Genomic DNA, 19,812 nt, shown 5'->3' with positions numbered 1-19,812 from the left:
AATCCTCTTCATCACTTTCATCTCCTTTAATCAAGGTAATTATTTATACATAAAACTCACTTTATTAAACATTAACACGTTTTGAAACTCATATATCTGAGCTTTATACTTGTCGACACTATCTTTCCGTTTTGGAAAACCTGGAGAAAGTTTGTTTAAAAATTATCAAAACAATAAACTTATTTAGATCCTATATATGACTAGTTTGAGGTGTTGTTACAGGTGAAAGCCATAGATGGTTGCATGTATGCCAAAATGAGAAAGTACCAGGCTCACCCTCTCCATACAAGCAACCAGAATGCCATCAATTTTGCACTCATTTGCATCCCACAACACCTGCTTGGGGTGCATGTCATCAACTAAATTGCCATTGTTATTATCTTTGCAAGGAAGGTGCTTGTTGATGCTGAAATCTGCTCGTCCTTAGACCGACCAGATTCTTTCACCAACGTTTACGTTATTGACTGTTGCTCGAACCACTCAGGCTGGAATCACCTTCTTTTCCCTCGCTAGACCTGCGTTCACCAAAAACGGATCAGAGACGCCGGTGGTTTTGCCGGCGTAAACCCTCCGATGCCTAAGTTAGCACAAGGTGTTTACGGGAAAACAGTGTAATATGATTTCAAGAAATTTGTAAGGAAATGGCCTGGTTGCAATTTGGCAGCGTTTCCCCTCTCTCCCTTTTTTTTTTTCTATCTTCTTCGATGTCTTTCTCTTTTATAGCCGCCCTTTGTCCCACGTTTTCCGTTTGCCCCTGATTCCTCCTTTTTCGGGTGGTGGTAGCCCCTCATGGGACTCTAACTGTTAGATTGTGGGCAAACGTGGATCTCGCGTGTCCTTCAACCGTTCTGGGAGAAACGCAACTACCGCGGTTTTGTGGGATCGTGTTCCCGCTTTCCTGGGGATGAGTATTGGCTCGGCATATATTTCTGGTCGGTATGTTTCCCTGGTTGTTCTCTCCTCTGATCGGCTCATGCTTGCCCATATGCTCTGCTCGTATATAAGAGATGAAGCAATCCGTTCTGGGATGGAACTAGTTGCATGGCCGACCTGGTGTTCTTCATGCACTCAACACCAGTCCCCCAGTTTCTGGTCTGGCGAGTGAAATGAGTTAAGAGTAGAAACTGATGGTCAAATCACACCAGCCCAGGGAGCTTCTCATCTGACCCTCTTTTTACTGAGACGGGCCTGACCTGATGTATTATTTTTCTACTGAGGAGGCCCCGATCTGAGCATGGGCCTAAGTGACCTGTACATAGCATATCTGGGCTTACATCTAACCTGGCCCCTTGTAACGGTTGGTGACGCGGCATCTCCAGACTCTTCGTATTTGAAATTTGAAACGACGGGCTATCCGTCCTCGATATATGGGGGGGGTGAGCTGGCATATCCCATCACTTAAATGCTTCCCTTTTCCCCTTTTCGTTTTAAATCCCTAAACTGGGGTCTTCATCATTTTGTTATTCGTTTCTCCGCCGTCAACCAAATTCTCTCTGTACTTTGCTCACACTTCCAGCGTCTGGAGTATCCATTCGCCGGGTGTTTTCTGTGTCACGGCGGCGCTATCAGTGTCAGTCTATTCCAGGTATAGTCCTTTTAACTTCTCCTCTGGTTGTTGTTGATTGGGTTCTGTGTTGCCTTCTTTGTGTCCATATACTCGAGTTTTCTCTGTTTCCTTTCTGGGATTCCGGTATGTCAAATCGGAAGAGGAAGTTGATTGTTGATGAGGGTGATGAAGAGTCAGGGGACTCAGGCTTCGATGTGCCAATACCCACTGATAACTTAGGACCCTCCAGTAGTGTAGGTCATTCCCATGGCAGGAGTACCCTTGAATACCCACGCCCTTTGGTTATCTCTCCTTCCCCCGAATTAGAGCTTGTAGGGAATAGAGGTGGACCTGCGTCGGGCTCTGGTGAGAATCACAGTTCTGGTGGGGTTGGGTTCCCTGAAGGAGTAGGTGATGGTGAGGGAAGCAGCTCCGGACCGAGCCGACCTGCTCAGAAAAGGCACCTAGGTCATAGGGTGGAGGCTGATTCCTACCCTATTGATTTCCTGGCTTGCGCCACTACCCCCACCGATTTATTTAAACTTAGGAATCTCTACAACATCCCCAACGAGATTCTTCTTGTAGTTCCTGGAAAAGGGGATGTCCCCAGTCGGCCTCCGAAAGGGTATGTGACGATGCACTTGGAGAGTTTCAAACTAGGAGCTCGGCTGCCCCTCCAACCTTATTTTGCTAAGATACTGAGCGGTATGCACCTGGCCCCAGGTCAGCTACACCCAAATGGGTGGAGGGTTCTCTCGGCAATGTTTGTGTTGTGGGAGAGGTGCGGGTTGGAGGAGCCTTCCCTTGTTGAAGTGCAATATCTGTATCAGCTGCGGAGTAGCCCGAAGGAGGCGGGCTGGTACTACTTTATGTCCAGTTCTGCAAAGAGGAAACCGATCACTGGGTTTCCATCTTCTTGCAAAAATTGGAAGAACAAATTCTTCTTTGCTGGAGGGAAATGGTGCCCAGCAGTTCGGTCGCTTGGTGGGGATCTTTATCTTCCCACCCATTTTGTCACCCCAGGTCGCTCATTTTTGCCTATATTCTTAATTAAATTGCTACTTATTGGGTTCTTTAACCTTTTGTGCTATTTCAGAGTCGTGGGGTCTGATCGGGGGGCTTGAAGATCGACCCTTGCTTCAGGTGGAAACTGCTCTGGTGAACGCTTCTACCTGCCAAGACCTCCTGTCTCCAACAAACCTGGTCGGTTCGGGCCTAGTGGATTTAGCCGCTGGAATGGATAACAAGATCCTCAGCGCGATGAGCAGGAAGCGTGGTCGGGCTCCGAGCAGCTCTAGCAACCCTCCTCCTCCTCCGAAGAAACCTAGCGTTGGTCCTTCTAAGGCGTCTATTCCTGCTCTGCCTCCTCCTCCACCTCGTAAGAGTGGTGGGGATAAAACCTCCGACAAGGGCCCTGAGGTCAGCTTGCAGTCTGGGGACCGATCTTCTCCTCTCCCGTCTCGGGATCAAGGTGACTACCTGAGTCCATATCAGAAAGACTATAAAAGATCGGTTGGGCCCAAGATGGTGAAGGACATCGAGAGCATGAGCCTCTCCGAGTTGGCTGCTTCTGTTCAGAGAGTTTCCTTCAGGCTGGCCACAATGGTCTCGTGCTACAAGACCGGGTCCGCGCGTCATGAGAAGAAGCTTCAAGCCGACAATCAGGAGTTGAAGAAGAAGGCTGACTCTGCTGATCGCTCCAAGGAGAAGCTGGCTGAGCTGAACAAGCTGAATATGGAGCTAGAGGAGAAAGTTGCAGTTGCTGAGTCCACTTCCTCCCAGCTTGAGGGCGAGTTGGGTGACCTGAGATCTGATCTTCAGGCTACTCAAGTTGAAAGGGATACTCTGAGGGCCACCCTTGAGGAGGAAATTAAATCCTTGGGTGAGCAGCTGGCTGAGGAGAAAGGCAAATCCGCTGATGTGGACGACCGGCTGGATGCCGAGTATGATTCTGGGGTTGCCTTCTCCTATAAGTGTATCATGTCTGTGCTTAAGGATGAATATCCCGAGCTGGACATGAGCAAGCTGGAGGCCGGAGTGCAGCGGTATATGGCGGGGGTCGACCAAGCAGATAAGGAGCAAGGTGAGCAGGAACAGGTGGATGCTCCTTCGGATGGGGTGCAGGAGGGAGAAGCTGGGCTGCGTGTCTTTGAAGTGGGACAGGGGTCCGTGCCCCCTCCTCCCGAGATTGCTGACCTCCCACCTCCCGGGACAACAGATCCTTCACCTGCTGAAGCCGCTGTCCCTCCTAATCCTTAGGTCTATTTTTGTATAGACTTTAGATTTTCATTAGTTTTGTAACCAACTGAACATTAATAAATTTTTAGATGTTCTTTATTGGCTCCCTTGTTTAATGTCTACTCATAGACTGCTTCTGCAAAATAATTGCACGACTTATCTGATCTTGCCTGCTGGTTTCTTAGTGGACCGAGTAGGTGTAGGTATTTACTTGCCTTAGTAAACTTCTCGTAGAATTAGCTGCTGGTCTTTCGTTGACCGAGCAGAAACAGGCACTTTGTTGCCTTAGTGGAATTTTCGAAGCTTTAGCTGCTGGTCTTCGTTGACCGAGCAGAAGTAGGCACTCGCTTGCCTTAGTAAAATTAGCTGCTGGTCTTCACTGACCGAACAGAAATAGGCACTCGCTGGCCTTAGTAAAATTAGCTGCTGGTCTTCACTGACCGAACAGAAGTAGGCACTCACTGGCCTTAGTAAAATTAGCTGCTGGTCTTCACTGACCGAACAGAAATAGGCACTCGCTGGCCTTAGGAAAATTAGCTGCTGGTCTTTGCTGACCGAACAGAAATAGGCACTCGCTGGCCTTAGGAAAATTAGCTGCTGGTCTTCACTGACCGAACAGAAATAGGCACTCGCTGGCCTTAGGAGAATTAGCTGCTGGTCTTCACTGACCGAACAGAAATAGGCACTCGCTGGCCTTAGTAAAATTCTTGTTGAGCTTGTTAGCAAAGGGATTTCGTGCTGAATTCATCTTTATTTCAAATTTGAGTGTATTACAAAACTACTGAATATTTGCATGCGCATCAAGCCGTCATGCGGTTAACAGAAATAACTTATCAAAATGGGAATTCAGTAGAGGACTCTGCTTACTGGAAATATTTCTTCAAGTGTTCGGCGTTCCACGACCTTTTCACGTCTCGTCCATCCTGGTACGCTAACTTATAAGCTCCCGGTCCAGTGGCTCGTATCACCCTGTACGGACCTTCCCACTTTGGGCCAAGAGCGCCATGGTTAGGATTTCTGGTGTTCTGGTTCACCCTCCTAAGTACCCAATCTCCTGCTCGGAACTGCCTTACGCGTACGTTCTTGTTGTAATAACGCATGACCCTTTGCTGGCACTGGGCCACTTTCTGTGCTGCTCCTTCCCTTCTCTCCTCCAGCAGGTCCAGACTTAAGCAAATCTGCTCGTCATTTTGCTCCTCAATGAAATATTCCGTCCGATGTGTTCCCACTCCAATCTCTGCTGGGATTACCGCCTCATGACCAAAGGCTAAAGCGAACGGTGTTTCTCCTGTGGCGGTTTTGTGAGTTGTCCTGTAGGCCCACAGTACTCCTGCTAGCTCGTCGACCCAAGCTCCCTTCTTCTCTCCCAATCTAGTCTTTAGGAGCTTCTTTATCACCTTGTTGGCCGCTTCCACTTGTCCGTTTGCCTGGGGGTGTGCGGGGGTGCAAAACTTCAGGTCCACCCCCAGGTTTCGGCAAAATTCCCTGAAGTTGCCGTTGTCAAATTGCCTCCCATTGTCTGTGATGATGGCGTAGGGGATCCCATATCTGCAGATGATATTTTTCCAAATGAAATCTGTTGTCTTCCTCTCTGTGATTTGGCTGAGGACTCCTACTTCCACCCATTTGGTGAAGTAATCTATTGCCACAATTGCATATGTCGCCGCTCCTCGTCCCTTAGGCAATGGACCAATCAAATCGATTCCCCATTGGGCGAAAGGCCATGGGGATGTCATCGCCGTCAGCTTTTCCGGGGGTTGTGCAGGAACCTCGGAGAAGCTTTGGCATGTTTTACAATTCTTTGCCATCCTTTTGGCGTCCTGGTGTATGGTTGGCCAGAAGTATCCTTGCCGGAGTGCCTTGAAGGCTAAAGTTCTTGCTCCCGAGTGATTGCCGCATATTCCCTCATGAATCTCTCTCAGCACATAATCCGCCTCCTCATCATCCAAACATCTCAAAAGGGGCAAGGTGAACCCTCGGCGGTACAGCACTCCATCCAGTAGCGTATACCTTGCTGCTCGGCATTTTAATTTCCTTGCTTGCCTTTTGTCCTCTGGTAAAACTCCATCGCGGACATATGCGCGAATCGGGTCCATCCAGGACTCTCCAATACTTACTCTCATCACCTCTGCTTCTTCCTCAATACTTGGTGAGGTCCTTACCTCTAATGGAACCGATTTCGGTAATTTTGGGTCTGCAATGGCTGCCATCCTAGCCAGCATATCTGCTCGGAAATTTTCATTCCGGGATATCTGCTTTACCTCCACTGCTTGGAAAAGCCTAACCATCTGCTTCGCCTTCTTCAAATAAAGGCCCATCTTTTCTCCCCTCGCTTGAAACTGATCATTGAGCTGATTACACACCAATTGGGAATCTGCTCGAATTTCAACTCTTTCTGCTCTGAGAGCGTGTGCAAGTCCGAGCCCGGTGATAAAGGCTTCATACTCAGCTTGGTTGTTTGTGAGTTGAAATTCGAACTTCACCGCATATGTTATCTCGGTTCCCTCTGGGCTCCGTATTACCACTCCTGCTCCGGACCCTTGCTCACTACATGACCCGTCAACCATTACCAGCCATGTCCCCTTTGAATCCTCTTGCTCCTCCGGTTGTTCCTCTTGGACCTCTTCCCCCGGTTCAACACAATCCACCATAAAATCTACCAGGGCTTGCGCCTTGGTTGCTCCTCGGGGCCTATAGGACAGGTCAAATTCGCTCAGCTCCACGGACCATTTTACTAACCGACCAGACGCATCTGGTTTTTGGAGTACTTGCCGAAGTGGCTGGTCGGTCATTACAACGATCTGGTGGGCTTGGAAGTATGGTCGGAGTTTACGTGCTGCTGTTATCAGAGCCAACGCCCACTTCTCCATTGGTGGATATCGGGTTTCTGCGTCCACCAGGGCCTTGCTCGTGTAGTATACCGGGTGTTGCTTCCCTTCTTCCTCCCTCACTAAGACCGAGCTGGTAGCCCGCTTGGAGATTGCTAAGTACAAAAGCAGCTGGTCACCCTCTCTCGGAGTTGATAGTAACGGGGCGCGGGCTAGGTATTCCTTCAACTGTCCAAATGCCTCCTCGCATTCTGGTGTCCATTCCATCTTGTTTCCTTTCTTTATGATTTGGAAGAAAGGGTGGCACTTATCAGTGGCTCGTGAAATGAATCGGTTCAATGCTGCCAGCTTCCCCGTAAGGCTCTGCACCTCCTTAACTGTTCGTGGGGACCTCATTTCTATCACCGCCCGTATCTTCTCCGGGTTGGCCTCAATACCTCGATGGCTCACCAGGTATCCCAAGAATTTGCCCGAGCTGACCCCAAATGCACATTTCTCCGGGTTCAGCTTCATTTTGTACCTCCTCAGCAATTCGAAAGTCTCTTCCAAGTGCTTCACATGATCCCTCGGTTCTCTTGACTTGGTGATCATATCGTCCACATATACTTCCATAGTGCGACCGATCAATGGTTTGAAGACCTTGTTCACCAACCTTTGATAGGTAGCTCCTGCATTTTTCAGGCCAAAGGGCATCACCCTGTAACAAAATAAACCCATGTTAGTTATAAAGGTGGTGCTTTCCTCATCCTGCTCGTTCATGGGTATCTGGTTGTATCCGGAGAATGCATCCATGAAACTGAGCAGACTATGACCCGCGGTTGAGTCCACCAGCTGATCTATTTTCGGCAGGGGGAAGCTGTCCTTCGGGCATGCCTTATTGAGGTCCGTGAAGTCTACACACATTCTCCACTTCCCATTGGCCTTCTTTACCAGTACCACATTGGAAATCCACTCCGGGTACTTAGCTTCCCTTATAAATCCTGCTTTCAGTAGCTTTTCCACCTCGGCATTTATGGCCTCGTACCTTTCGTGGTTGAAGCACCTCCTTTTCTGCCTCACCGGCCTTGCCCCTCTTTTGACCGCCAGCTTGTGACAAGCTATCCCGCGGTCAATACCTGGCATATCCTCATGAGACCAGGCAAATATGTCCGCATGGGACTGTAGACACTTCACCAGCTCGCCTTTTATTGCTTCGCCTAATTCTGATCCGACCTTAACCACTTTGCTAGGGTCGCTCCTGCTTACAACAACTTCCTTCAGCTTCTCAACAGGTTCCTGGCGGCCATTTTTTGAATCCCCTCGATTATCCAGAGAGGTCACCTGCAGCGTTTCCTTGGCCGCTGTAGCATAACAGCTCCTGGCCATTCTCTGGTCGCCCTTCACTACACCCACAACTCCATTTATTCGGTACTTCAGCGCCAGATAATGCGTGGATATTACGCATTGGCTTATCCTCATGAATGGTCTCCCCAATATCATCTGATAAGGACTTCTTTCCTCTACCACTACAAAGTCCAGCATCATCGTTCTTTCAAATGGCTTTGTCCCCACAGTAATCGGGAGTTCAATGACCCCCATGGGAGTTAACCGTCCCCCTCCAAATCCCTTCAAGGATGTATTCGTTCGCTCCAGCTTTAAGTCTGAAATCCCCATATCATCTAAGGCCGACTTAAACAGAATGTCTACTGAGCTGCCCGTATCTACCAGTATTCGCCGTAATTCTGTACTGGCCACCAACGCTTTAATTACCAGTGCATCCTCGTGAGGGTACAAAATGCCCTCTTCGTCATTCTCTGTCCACATAATAGGAACTTGCCGTACTTTTGCCCTCTTGGCTGCTGGCAAATTGAAAAGCACTTCTTTGCTAGTCAGGGCGTATCTCCCATAGTTCTTCCGCGCCCTGTTCGAATCTCCGGCCAATGTTGGCCCTCCTGCTATCACACGGACGGTCGGCTGCTCACGTTCTAAACTCCTCTCAACTCCTTCATCCCGTGTGTACTGTGATTCCGTGGCAGGGGATATTCCATCTACATACTCGTCCAAGTATCGGTTCCTCACTAAATCCTCCACCTGAGTCTTCAGGTCACGGCATTGGTTGATAGTGTGACCGTGAGTGTCGTGGAACTTGCAGAATCTGCTCTTATCCCGTCGGTGAGTTGGTTTTGTTATTGGGGCCGGGGGGTATAGCAGGCCTCGTCCCTCAATCCTCTCATACAATTCCTCCATGGAGATCTTTAGTGGAGTGTGTTGTCTATATGTCAAGCTCTGGTCTACCAGCTGAACGGCTCGGCTATCATGAACGTCATCTCGGGCTGGCATAGTTGCTAACTGATCTGGTCGTCTGGCCCTGGGATTGGTTGCATGTGATGCTCTGGGAGTGTTATGATAGGGGTCGGCAGCTATCTGCCGGAATTCTCGCTGCCGATCTGGGAATGGGAGACGTGGAGGCTGAGCCCGATTGTGCTGGAACTGTTGTGATCTTGTAGCTATGGGGTAAGGGCGGGATCTAGCTGATGTTCCGCCCCTTTCTGAGGGTTCCCCAGCTCGCTTTCCCGACCTGCTCCCATTGGGAGTTCTCCTTTCCCTTCGTCTTAGCTCCTCCAGCTGTTCACTCTTTATCTTTGCCGATTTTTCTTCCTCTATTTCGATATCTCTCTTTGCCTGCTCATATCCTGCTGAATAATTCTGCACCAGGGGGCTTCTCAGGTTATACCATAGCCGGCCTATCCTCACACCCTCCTTTAAACCCTTCAACGCCTGCGGGTGATTGAAAGCTCCCAAATCAAGTACGGCTCGGTGGTATCGCTTTATAAAATCTCGTAGGGACTCGTGCTCCTCCTGTCTCATCCCCATCAATTCCATCATGTCATCCTCTGGGGCCACTGCCCCCCGAAACTGCTCGGCCAACTCCTGGCATATCTGCTCATACCCCTTTATTCCTCCTCGGGGCAGCTTGCGGTACCATTCTCGGGCTCGTCCCTCTAGGGTCAACGGGAGCACCCTACATCTCTGAGCTGGTGTCAGCCCCTGCACACCCGTCATGTCGTTGAAACGCTCAATGTGTACCAACGGGTCACTTCGCCCGGAGTATTTGAGGTCGGGGAAGCGGAAATCCTTTAGGATTATGGTACTCATGATCTCCGTTGACAACGGAGATTCTTCATCTAGCATTATCCTCCAGCTCGGGGGCTTTCTCTTGCCCTGCATCTCCTCTATCACCTGCGCCAATCTGCGCACCTCCCCCTCCAATTCTACAGCACGATCAGGATCACGTGCAGCTATCTGGTCTCGCTCCTGCTCGGCGTTCTGCAATCGCTGTCTGAGCTCTCCTTCATCAACACTGGCCCCTCGGCCATTTATTTCCAGTGTCCGTCCGGGGCGAGGTTGGTCTCTCCCTTCATCAACGTGTTCCCCTAGGACCCGACCAGTACTTCGGTGGGGATGCACCCCGTTAGGTTGGTCTCCGTACGGGGGGATTTCCCCGACTCTACGCCCCCGGAGGCTGGGTTCTGCTCCAACTCCATCTCTTCCCACGGGGGTTTCGCAATCTCTTCTCCGCTCGTCCCTCAGCTCAAACAATACGGCCGCAAGAGTCTCCATTTGTTTCTCCATCCGCTCCAGTCTATCTTGCGTCATCCTCTCTCGGGCTTCATTTGCAATTTCCCGAAGAGTGATTGTCTCCCCAGCTTCGTTATCCTCCCTCAGAGCGTCCTTCCTCGTCACATCCATGTTTAACCGTTCGCTGTTTCTCCGGTACTTCCTAATTCGGTGGTAGCTTTTTATCCAGCTCCCCACAGACGGCGCCAAAATGTTGATGCTGAAATCTGCTCGTCCTTAGACCGACCAGATTCTTTCACCAACGTTTACGTTATTGACTGTTGCTCGAACCACTCAGGCTGGAATCACCTTCTTTTCCCTCGCTAGACCTGCGTTCACCAAAAACGGATCAGAGACGCCGGTGGTTTTGCCGGCGTAAACCCTCCGATGCCTAAGTTAGCACAAGGTGTTTACGGGAAAACAGTGTAATATGATTTCAGGAAATTTGTAAGGAAATGGCCTGGTTGCAATTTGGCAGCGTTTCCCCTCTCTCCCTTTTTTTTTTTCTATCTTCTTCGATGTCTTTCTCTTTTATAGCCGCCCTTTGTCCCACGTTTTCCGTTTGCCCCTGATTCCTCCTTTTTCGGGTGGTGGTAGCCCCTCATGGGACTCTAACTGTTAGATTGTGGGCAAACGTGGATCTCGCGTGTCCTTCAACCGTTCTGGGAGAAACGCAACTACCGCGGTTTTGTGGGATCGTGTTCCCGCTTTCCTGGGGATGAGTATTGGCTCGGCATATATTTCTGGTCGGTATGTTTCCCTGGTTGTTCTCTCCTCTGATCGGCTCATGCTTGCCCATATGCTCTGCTCGTATATAAGAGATGAAGCAATCCGTTCTGGGATGGAACTAGTTGCATGGCCGACCTGGTGTTCTTCATGCACTCAACAGTGCTCATCCTCCAAAATATACCAAGACAGCTAACCATTTTCCTCTTAATCCTTAGGATTAAAAACATGTTAAAAATAAACTTCCTTACATAGGTGGGAAGAAGATTTGTCATGCTACTAATAATTGAAAGAATGAGAAGAAAATTGAATGTGATTATTGTCTATTGATTCGTTTCTGAATTTTGATAGCGGTTTTATTTTTCTTCCTTATGTAAGTTTAATGAAGATGATCTGTATCTGAACTTCCCTTCGTATACTTTTATTTATCCTACAAAAGAATGTAACTTAAAAAAATAAATAAATAAATAAATAGCTGCAATACTATCATATTTTTAATGGATGAAGCTATAGAAATGCCCCTATATATATGACTTTCTACACTTCAATCTCCCGAAAGAAACCAGAAGTGTGATAATACTATAAAACATCTGAAATAATTCAATTATATTTCTTCTGTAATTGTACGTGCTATAAAATTTCATCCTAAAATTCCTTTAACATCAGAATGTGAAATGAAAAATGGTTCATAAGCAATTTTCTACATGAATCTCTCTCCAAAATCCAGATTCTAAATTTCCAATGCCTAATTTGTACGGGTCAAAATGATAAAGGAGTCATCCTGCTTCATGTTCTGGAATCCACTTTAAATGCGATGAATATGCTTCCCCCCTAGAGTGCAATGCTAAACAATCTAATACTGGGTATGTTAGTTCAGATTCAGCATGATATCTATCCTCAGCTGTAAACGTACAAGTCTTCCCATTAATATGAACAAGGCTTTGCCCTGGAAACTTCTTCACCTGGTTGCGTTTCATCATCGTTCTTATATTTGCTACTCCATCCCATCTTCCTCCCAAAGCATATTTATTGGCCATTTCCACATATGGAGCTGCAGGGTGGGGCTCCAATTTGAACAGGCGATAAGCCACGTATTCACCAATCTCTATGTTTCGGTGAATCTTGCAAGCACAAAGCAATGTACCCCATATTCCAGCATCAGATTTGATAGGCATGCTTTGAACAAAATCTAATGCTTCCTTCAGCTTCCCTTTTCTTCCAAGAAGGTCTGCCATGCAAGAGTAATGGTCTAATTCCGGATTATATGATATACCTTTGTCATCATATTGAATTATTGAAATAGCCCATCCTTTCTCAAGGAAGCCTGTGTGAGTGCAAGCTTGAAGCACAGCCAAAAATGTTACGCGATTTGGTCTCAAATCCAATTCCATCATCTGATGGAAAAGGTCTAAAGCTTCTACGAATTCTCCATTTAAAGCACAACCGGCAATCATTGTTGTCCAAGAGACAACAGTTTTCTCAGGTAAAGCGTAGAAGAGCTCTCGAGCATCGCCAATACTTCCACATTTAGAGTACATGTCTATCAATGCATTACAGACCAATACATTGTCTTTTAATCCACCAGAACAGGCATAATTGTCAAACCACTTTCCAAGCTCAAGTGCACCGCTTTGCCCACAGCCTGAAATCATTGACAGCACAGTGACCAAATCAGGTAATTCACCTGCAGCTTCCATAGCGAAAAACAATCTCAACGCTTCATCCAGGTATCGTTTCTGAGCATACCCACTAATCATTGCAGTCCAAGAAACACGAGTCCTGTCACATATGCCATCAAACAAAACTCTAGCGGAATCAATATCTCCACACTTGGAATACATTGAAATCAGTGTATTAATCACCGATACATCTAAATCAAAGCCATAATGAATTCCATGAGAGTGAACCAACCTACCTTGCACTAATGCCTCTGGGCACACAAATGATGAAAGAAGGCTAACAACTGTAGTTACATCAAGCCTAAATCCATTATACATCATGTGCCTATAAAAATTAAGAGAATCATCAAACTTATCACCATACGTGCATCCGGCGACCATAGAATTCCATGAAACTACAGTCCTTAAACGTTCTTCTATCCCACAAAACACCAACTCCGCCATCTTCAAATCATCACATTTAGCATAGGAAGAAATCCATGTATTACAAACTGACACATCAGCATCAACCCCAATATGAATGCCAAACGAATGAACGCTTTTCAGAAGGCTCAAATGCTTTGCATGTATGGCCGCCTGCGTCAACCCCATAACCGTGACAAAATCAGCTTGGATTCCAACAAGCCTCATATTATAAAAAAGACGCAAAACGTTTTCAAGAAACCCCATCTGAGCAAACCCCACAAGCATCGCATTCCACGACGCGACGTCTCTGACAGCCATTTCGTCAAATATTTTATACGCGCAATCTAACCGATCACATTTCACTTACATATCCACCATTGTTGTTTGCTCAAAGATATCGGACCAAAGGGTGATTTCACGATGTGGCCATGAATCATTTGGGAGTATATAAGGTCAGAGAGCTTAGCACAAGCTTTGGCTATGAAGGGAAATGTTAAGTTGTTTGGTTCGATGTCGTTTTGTTTCATTTGGCGAAAGAGAAGAAGAGTTTTGTGGGCTTCGTTTTTGTTCACTGCTTCTCTTATTTGTGAGTTCCACTGATTAATCGTTGAACTTCTATAAATTCTGTTGAGACGTGGTGGAAGTGAAGATACGGCCATCACTCATTGTGTTGGCGGTAAAATTAAGTCCGTTACTAACCGCTTCTAAAAGTTTTGATTTTATTGTACTTTTTATTGATAGAGAATCATTGAAGCATTTTGTGCTGCTGGCCAACCCAAAATTCTTTACCTACTAACCATTTCATTCCATCCATAGCCCAATTTTTTTGGGCTGAAAAAGGTCCAATTTATTTTAACATTTTTCGGAAGTAGGATTAACAGAAGAGTTGGACTATTGACATCCTTCATTAATCTCATAAAATTTTTGTTATATTACAATTACATTTAAGGATAAATATAAATATAATTAAAATCATTTATATTTTCTTTTTCTCCTCAATTTTCTTTTGCTAGCACAATATAAATTTTTTATTATCATTAAAATAATTTAAGAAGTAATCCTCTAAGCCAAAATATAGTTCTTGTAACCAAAAAGAAAAAAAAAACAACTTAATTAAGATACAACATAGTGAAAAAATAAATTAAATAAAATTTTACCCCAATTTAACTAATTTCTTAAAGATTCTCAAACTAGTTTTTGAATCCAATTAACCCAAAATTTATAAGTAAGATAATTATATTAAACTCATAAAATATTCAGAAATATGGGTACTGTTGGCCCAACACAAATTCTTTACCTAGCCTAATTGTTTTGGGCTGCAAAAGGCTCAATGTATTTTAACCTTTTTCAGAAGTGGGATTAACAAAAGAATTGGACTATTGGCACCCCTTCATTAATCTCATAGTTCATAAATAAGGGTACTGCTGGCCCAACCCAAAATTCTTTATCTACCAACCATTTCATTCCATCCAATAGCCCAATTATTTTGGGCTGAAAAAGGCCCAAGTTATTTTAACCTTTTTTTGAAGTAATTTTTGAAAATAAAATTTTTATTATCATTAAAATAATTTAAGAAGTAATCTTCTAAGCCAAAATATAATTCTTGTAACCAAAAAGAAAAAAAAAAGAACTTAATAAGATACAACATAGTGAAAAAATAAATTAAATAAAATTTTACCCCAATTTAACTAATTTCTTAAAAATTCTCAAACTAATTTTTGAACCCAATGAACTCAAAATTTATAGGTAAGATAATTGTATTAAACTCATAAAATATTCATTATTTTGTAAGTATGAGTTTTTCTTACTTTTTCTTTTAGTTTTTCTTTTAGATTTTATAATTTTTTTCTTACTCTTTCGTTTAGTTTTTCTTTTAGATTTTTTGCTTTAGAAATTAAATAATAAAGAAAGTTTGAAGAGAGGAAACTGAAAAATCCATAAATGAAAAGAGTGTTAAATTAAAAAAAGGATAGTTTTGGTATTACATGGAATAAAATTGAAAAAACAATTTCAATAGGATTTTGGAGGTGTGCTAATAGTCTGACTCTTAACAAAAACATCCGGGCTAACCGGCCTTTCACATAACGACTTGGGTAAGGGTTTAAAAAGAAAAAGAAAAAAAATCAAGACCTCTATTTTTTAAAATTATAAATTTATGAATTTAAATTTAAAAAATAGTAAAAAATTAAAAAACTTAAAATTATAACAACTAAACTCTCTCTTAAGCTATAATTAATTAAGAACATCTGCTTGAACTATAGTATTAATAATAAATTAAATTTATAAACTTTTATTTACGTTATTTTTTATTTTATTTTAAAATAATCATTTTTTTCTAATTCGTTATCGATGATTAACTCGTTAAAAGTTTATAATAATTTCAAAAAAATAATTAAAAAATATGTGAAAACCCAGACCCAACCTACACATAACTCTTTGTATTCTTCCTGATATGAACTTACGCTTAGAATCGAAAAAGTCCACCCAGACTCATCAATTCACTATCACTCTAAAGTCTAATCATCAGAAATAAGAAGAGCCCCTGTGCTGTAGTTGGATCCCGCACGTTATTGCGGATGACAAATTAAGGACCATACTTGTTGATAGTTGACGCTCCTTCTCCGCCGCGTCCCAAATCCAACTAACGCATGATATGATGATCAGTTCACACCAAACTCTGAAAGAGTTCGATTCCGTTTTCTTTTTGTGTGTAAATTTATCTCTTATAACGCCGTTCATTGGCATTGCTTGTTATAATTATTTTGTGCTCACTGCTTCAATGCTTCAGGAACGATCGAATTGTCGGAATTTATAGATATATGGGGTAAGGTTTTCCTGACTTTAATATTAGCCATTGATTATATTGAATCTAATGGTGATGATAGATTAGTTGATGTGTGGCGTACTTTTGTGTGGGATTAACAATGCATATTAAATTAAAGTTATGATCCAACCTGATATCTCTTATCAAAACAAAGAAAAAAAGTGTCGAACATAGAAAATTTTTAAACAACCATTTAGTCATTTATGTGTCAAATTATTCTACAAATTTCTACACCTTTTCAAATGCAAAATTGGCCTATATTATTGGGAATCTTCATTTTTCATTAAACACTTTCTCAAGCCCAAACACTGAAAAATACAATTTTGATCAACAAGTTTTTTCAATTTTTATCCTTTTTTGTTAAACAATAACCGGTTCTGGGAATAAGAAAAAAATAATCTCCTTACAGGGCAGTTCACTATTTGATTGATGCTTTCATCTCTTCCAATACGTAGCCAGATATGACCATAAACTAGCTCTGAAAAACTTGGCTGCTCAAACACATAGCATACCCATTAATCATTGCAGTCTAAGAAACATGAGTTCTATCATACACAGAAATGGCGGGCACCGCCCGCTGAGGTGTTACCATTGTTAAACTTACTCCCACAAAAAAATTAAATTACCAAACTCGCCGCAACCTATAATGGGTTTTTATTTTTTTAAAAAACCTGTCTGCTGTGGGTTTTAACAATTACCAAACCCACCTCATTTAAAATCAATAATATAAAAAATATTTTTAATAGTACATAAAAACTTAAATTATATAATTCAAACTATAAATATATAATAATAGCTTAAAATATTGGCAAACAATATTCAATTCTAGATTTTATCAATGTAAATAAGAAATTAAAATTTCAACATTAAAAAATACATAAAAAATATTAATCCAACACAAAAATATTTCTATTGTAGGCAAATCATCATCACTAATATCAATACTTTGCTTCATTTTTTAATCAATAAATAAGTATTATCAATAATATTAACAAGTAGATTTTATACAATTATTGTTAAGGCTTATACAATTATTGTTAAGGCAAAACAAACAAAATGAATTAAAGTAAAATAAAATATTAGTAATAAAAATTATAAAATTTCGACTTATTAAAAGTTTATTGTATATATGTTGCAGTGAGATAAGTTACGTCTAGAAATTAGAAACTTTAATTTAATATATTTATGATTAAATTTTTTAATGTAATTTTTGTGATTAAAATAAAAATATAAATAATTAAAATAAAGAATGGAGGTTGGTGGATCCTCGCGTTGGTATCCAGCGGAATTGCTTCCAACACCAAACCCACCAGCAATTCACAATGGATCGATTTAAGTTTGCAATACAAAAGCCGCTCGCAACCTGCAAAATTACCCGCAGCGGGCAGATTTTTGCGAATGGGTTTGGGTTGGTTTATGAATTGGTGGGTAATTTTTTCATCCCTAAAGACTCATACATGCCATCAAACAAAAATATGGCAGAATCAATATCTCCACACTTGGAATACATTGAAATCAGCGTAATAACCACAAATATATCTAAATCAAAGCTACAATGAAAACTATGCTGCTCAAACACATAGCAGCAAGAACATTTGAAATGCCCAAAAATCACTTCATGAATGGTGAAACAAACCAATGGGTGTTACATTGCATACTATCACCCACTCTCAAAACCTTCTGTTACTGTGCCAAAAAATACATCAGACTTAGAGGTTTATGTTAGGCAAAACAACCGTCCTCATTGCAATAGTTGGTCTCTAGAAAAAGAACCCAACTTGTGGCCCTTGTAAGCATGGAACAACTCCTCTGCATCATCTTCAAAACTAAGCACAAACTTCTTCAAGAAATTCTCCTCACTCAAAATCAGAAACAATGGAAAACTTCATCCTTTCTTCAACATCTCCCTTGACATAACAATTTGAAAAACCCTATGTCGAGGAATCACTCAATTTTCTATACTAAGCGTTAAACAAACCGGAATATGAAACACGGCCTTTCCAAATTCAATCTTTTTTAGAAAAAACTCAAGTTCACAGATGTTGCAGGCAAAATACTTAGTGAATAGTTAAAATCTTCATCTTTACATGCCATATTCACTGCTACTGGTTTCTTCTCATCTCTCTTCTAAGCTTTCAGACAATCTTGCCTCCAATGGCCCCTTTCATGACAAAAGGCACACTTAAGCTATATTTTTGCTTTTTAGACTAAGAATTCTTTCCACTGCCTTTTTCCTTTTCTCCATCATCCAATGTCTTATTAACAAAGCCTTAAATGATGGTCTTTCGGAATGTTTACCATTATTCTAAATTTTCAAATTGATAAGTACTGTGCAAACATCCTTGAAAATGATTATATTTTTCCCATATAAAAAAGTAGTCACAAAATAGTTATATTCTTCTAGAAGTGAGTGCAGTAGAATTATAGCATTGACTTCATCCTTCATATCTTTATCAAGATTCTTCGAATATAGAAGTAACTTTTCAAAGCTTGAGATATTGTGGTGCATTTGAAACCCTGGGCTTCATTCAAAAACCATATACCTAGCTGATTACATGAAGACGATTTTTAAGACTTTTTAGTAGGTATTTTTCCTCTAATGTACACCGTAAAATCATTGCACACTCCTAATTTTTCATCAGATATTTTACCTCCTTGGTCAAGTAAGATCTGATCTAACCACAGGCTTTCTTGTTCATACGATCCTAAATTTCTTTATTTTACAAGTGTCTTTTATTTTTTAAAACAACATCAAAATCGATTTGAATAAAGGCATCCATAACCTCACGCCTCTACATGCCGAAGTTAATTTTTCCATCAAACTTTTCAACATCAATCTTCTGGCCTCCTATAACAGGTGTTGAATAGTGATATGACAAGTTTCACCTCCCATCTGAAGTGCCTCTTAGAATAATCTGAGTAGATCTCTCTCCACTTTTGGAAGTTTCATTTTTTACCATTTTCTTAATAAACTATTCTCACTTGGGAGATCAATACATATGGAAAAACGTGCAAGGAAAGTTCCTAGGAAAGATTGTAGGAGTCATAGTAGTCCCTCTTAAAACCTAGACTCTTTAAACTCTTATTGCCATTGTGACATAACTTTCCTAAACATGCACAAATCTACACCACTATATAAGCTACTAATCCTCGTAAGTACAAACTCCCTAAATTCGTGAACAGTACCGTATCTGTGAACAGTATTGTACACCCCAAGTGCAAACCTGTCTCTGACACCACATGTAGGCTCTGGTGCCACTTATTCTATGTGTAATGTGGAATCAAACGCACTAAATAATCACAAAAATAAAGGACACGAGAATTTAACGTGGTTCGATAATTATGCCTACGTCCACGAAAGCGAGAGAAAATAATTGTATTACTAACAATTATTAAAGTATAATATTTGAGTAAAGAAACTTCACTTTTTAGAACCCAAATACACCCAATAATCTCACACATACTTGAAAGAAAATTCTCTCAATTGCTCACTATAGAAAATTCTTCATTTGAAATATTTCTCTCAAATTTAAGATACTTAAAATGAAAGAAGTGTCTTCTATTTATAGGAAAAACAATGGCACTATTGCATTAAGCTCACCCTTGTCAATTTGAAAAATTGGGCAACATTTGGCTAATTTGTCAACATTGTTATGCACCAAATTCGGTCCACAACATTCTTGACTTCACAAGATCATTAAGTTGTGGTTATGGACTTTACTTGTTCTAGCTGCAATTTTCTTTTTCCTCCAAGCATTTTCTTAGAAAACAAACACAAAGAATAGAAGGATATTACCTCCAGGGCCAAAAGTTTTCCAATTTTCGGATGCCTTCATTTGTTAGGCCAATTTCCACCTAGAGCTTTGCATAAACTAGCCAAAGTATATGGGCACATCATGCACTTACGCTTGGTCTTAGTGACTACAATTGTTGTTTTTTCACATAAGCAACCAAGTAATTTCTCAAAAC

The 19,812-nt window shown here is 42.3% G+C and overlaps 2 pseudogenes; one reads left to right on the top strand and one right to left on the bottom strand.

Annotated features, from left to right (window-relative positions):
* Positions 1-272: 272 nt before the first annotated feature.
* On the bottom strand, positions 273-13,681 carry LOC18037089 (annotated as a pseudogene).
* Positions 13,682-18,842: 5,161 nt separating this feature from the next.
* The window catches only part of LOC112097018, a 2,902-nt pseudogene continuing 1,932 nt past the window's right edge, over positions 18,843-19,812 (top strand).

Source organism: Citrus clementina, unplaced genomic scaffold, assembly GCF_000493195.1.
Source record: "Citrus clementina cultivar Clemenules unplaced genomic scaffold, Citrus_clementina_v1.0 scaffold_7, whole genome shotgun sequence".
NCBI classification, from domain to species: domain Eukaryota; kingdom Viridiplantae; phylum Streptophyta; class Magnoliopsida; order Sapindales; family Rutaceae; genus Citrus; species Citrus x clementina.
Note: the sequence above shows the minus strand (reverse complement) of the source record. Positions and strands in the feature narration are given on the sequence as shown.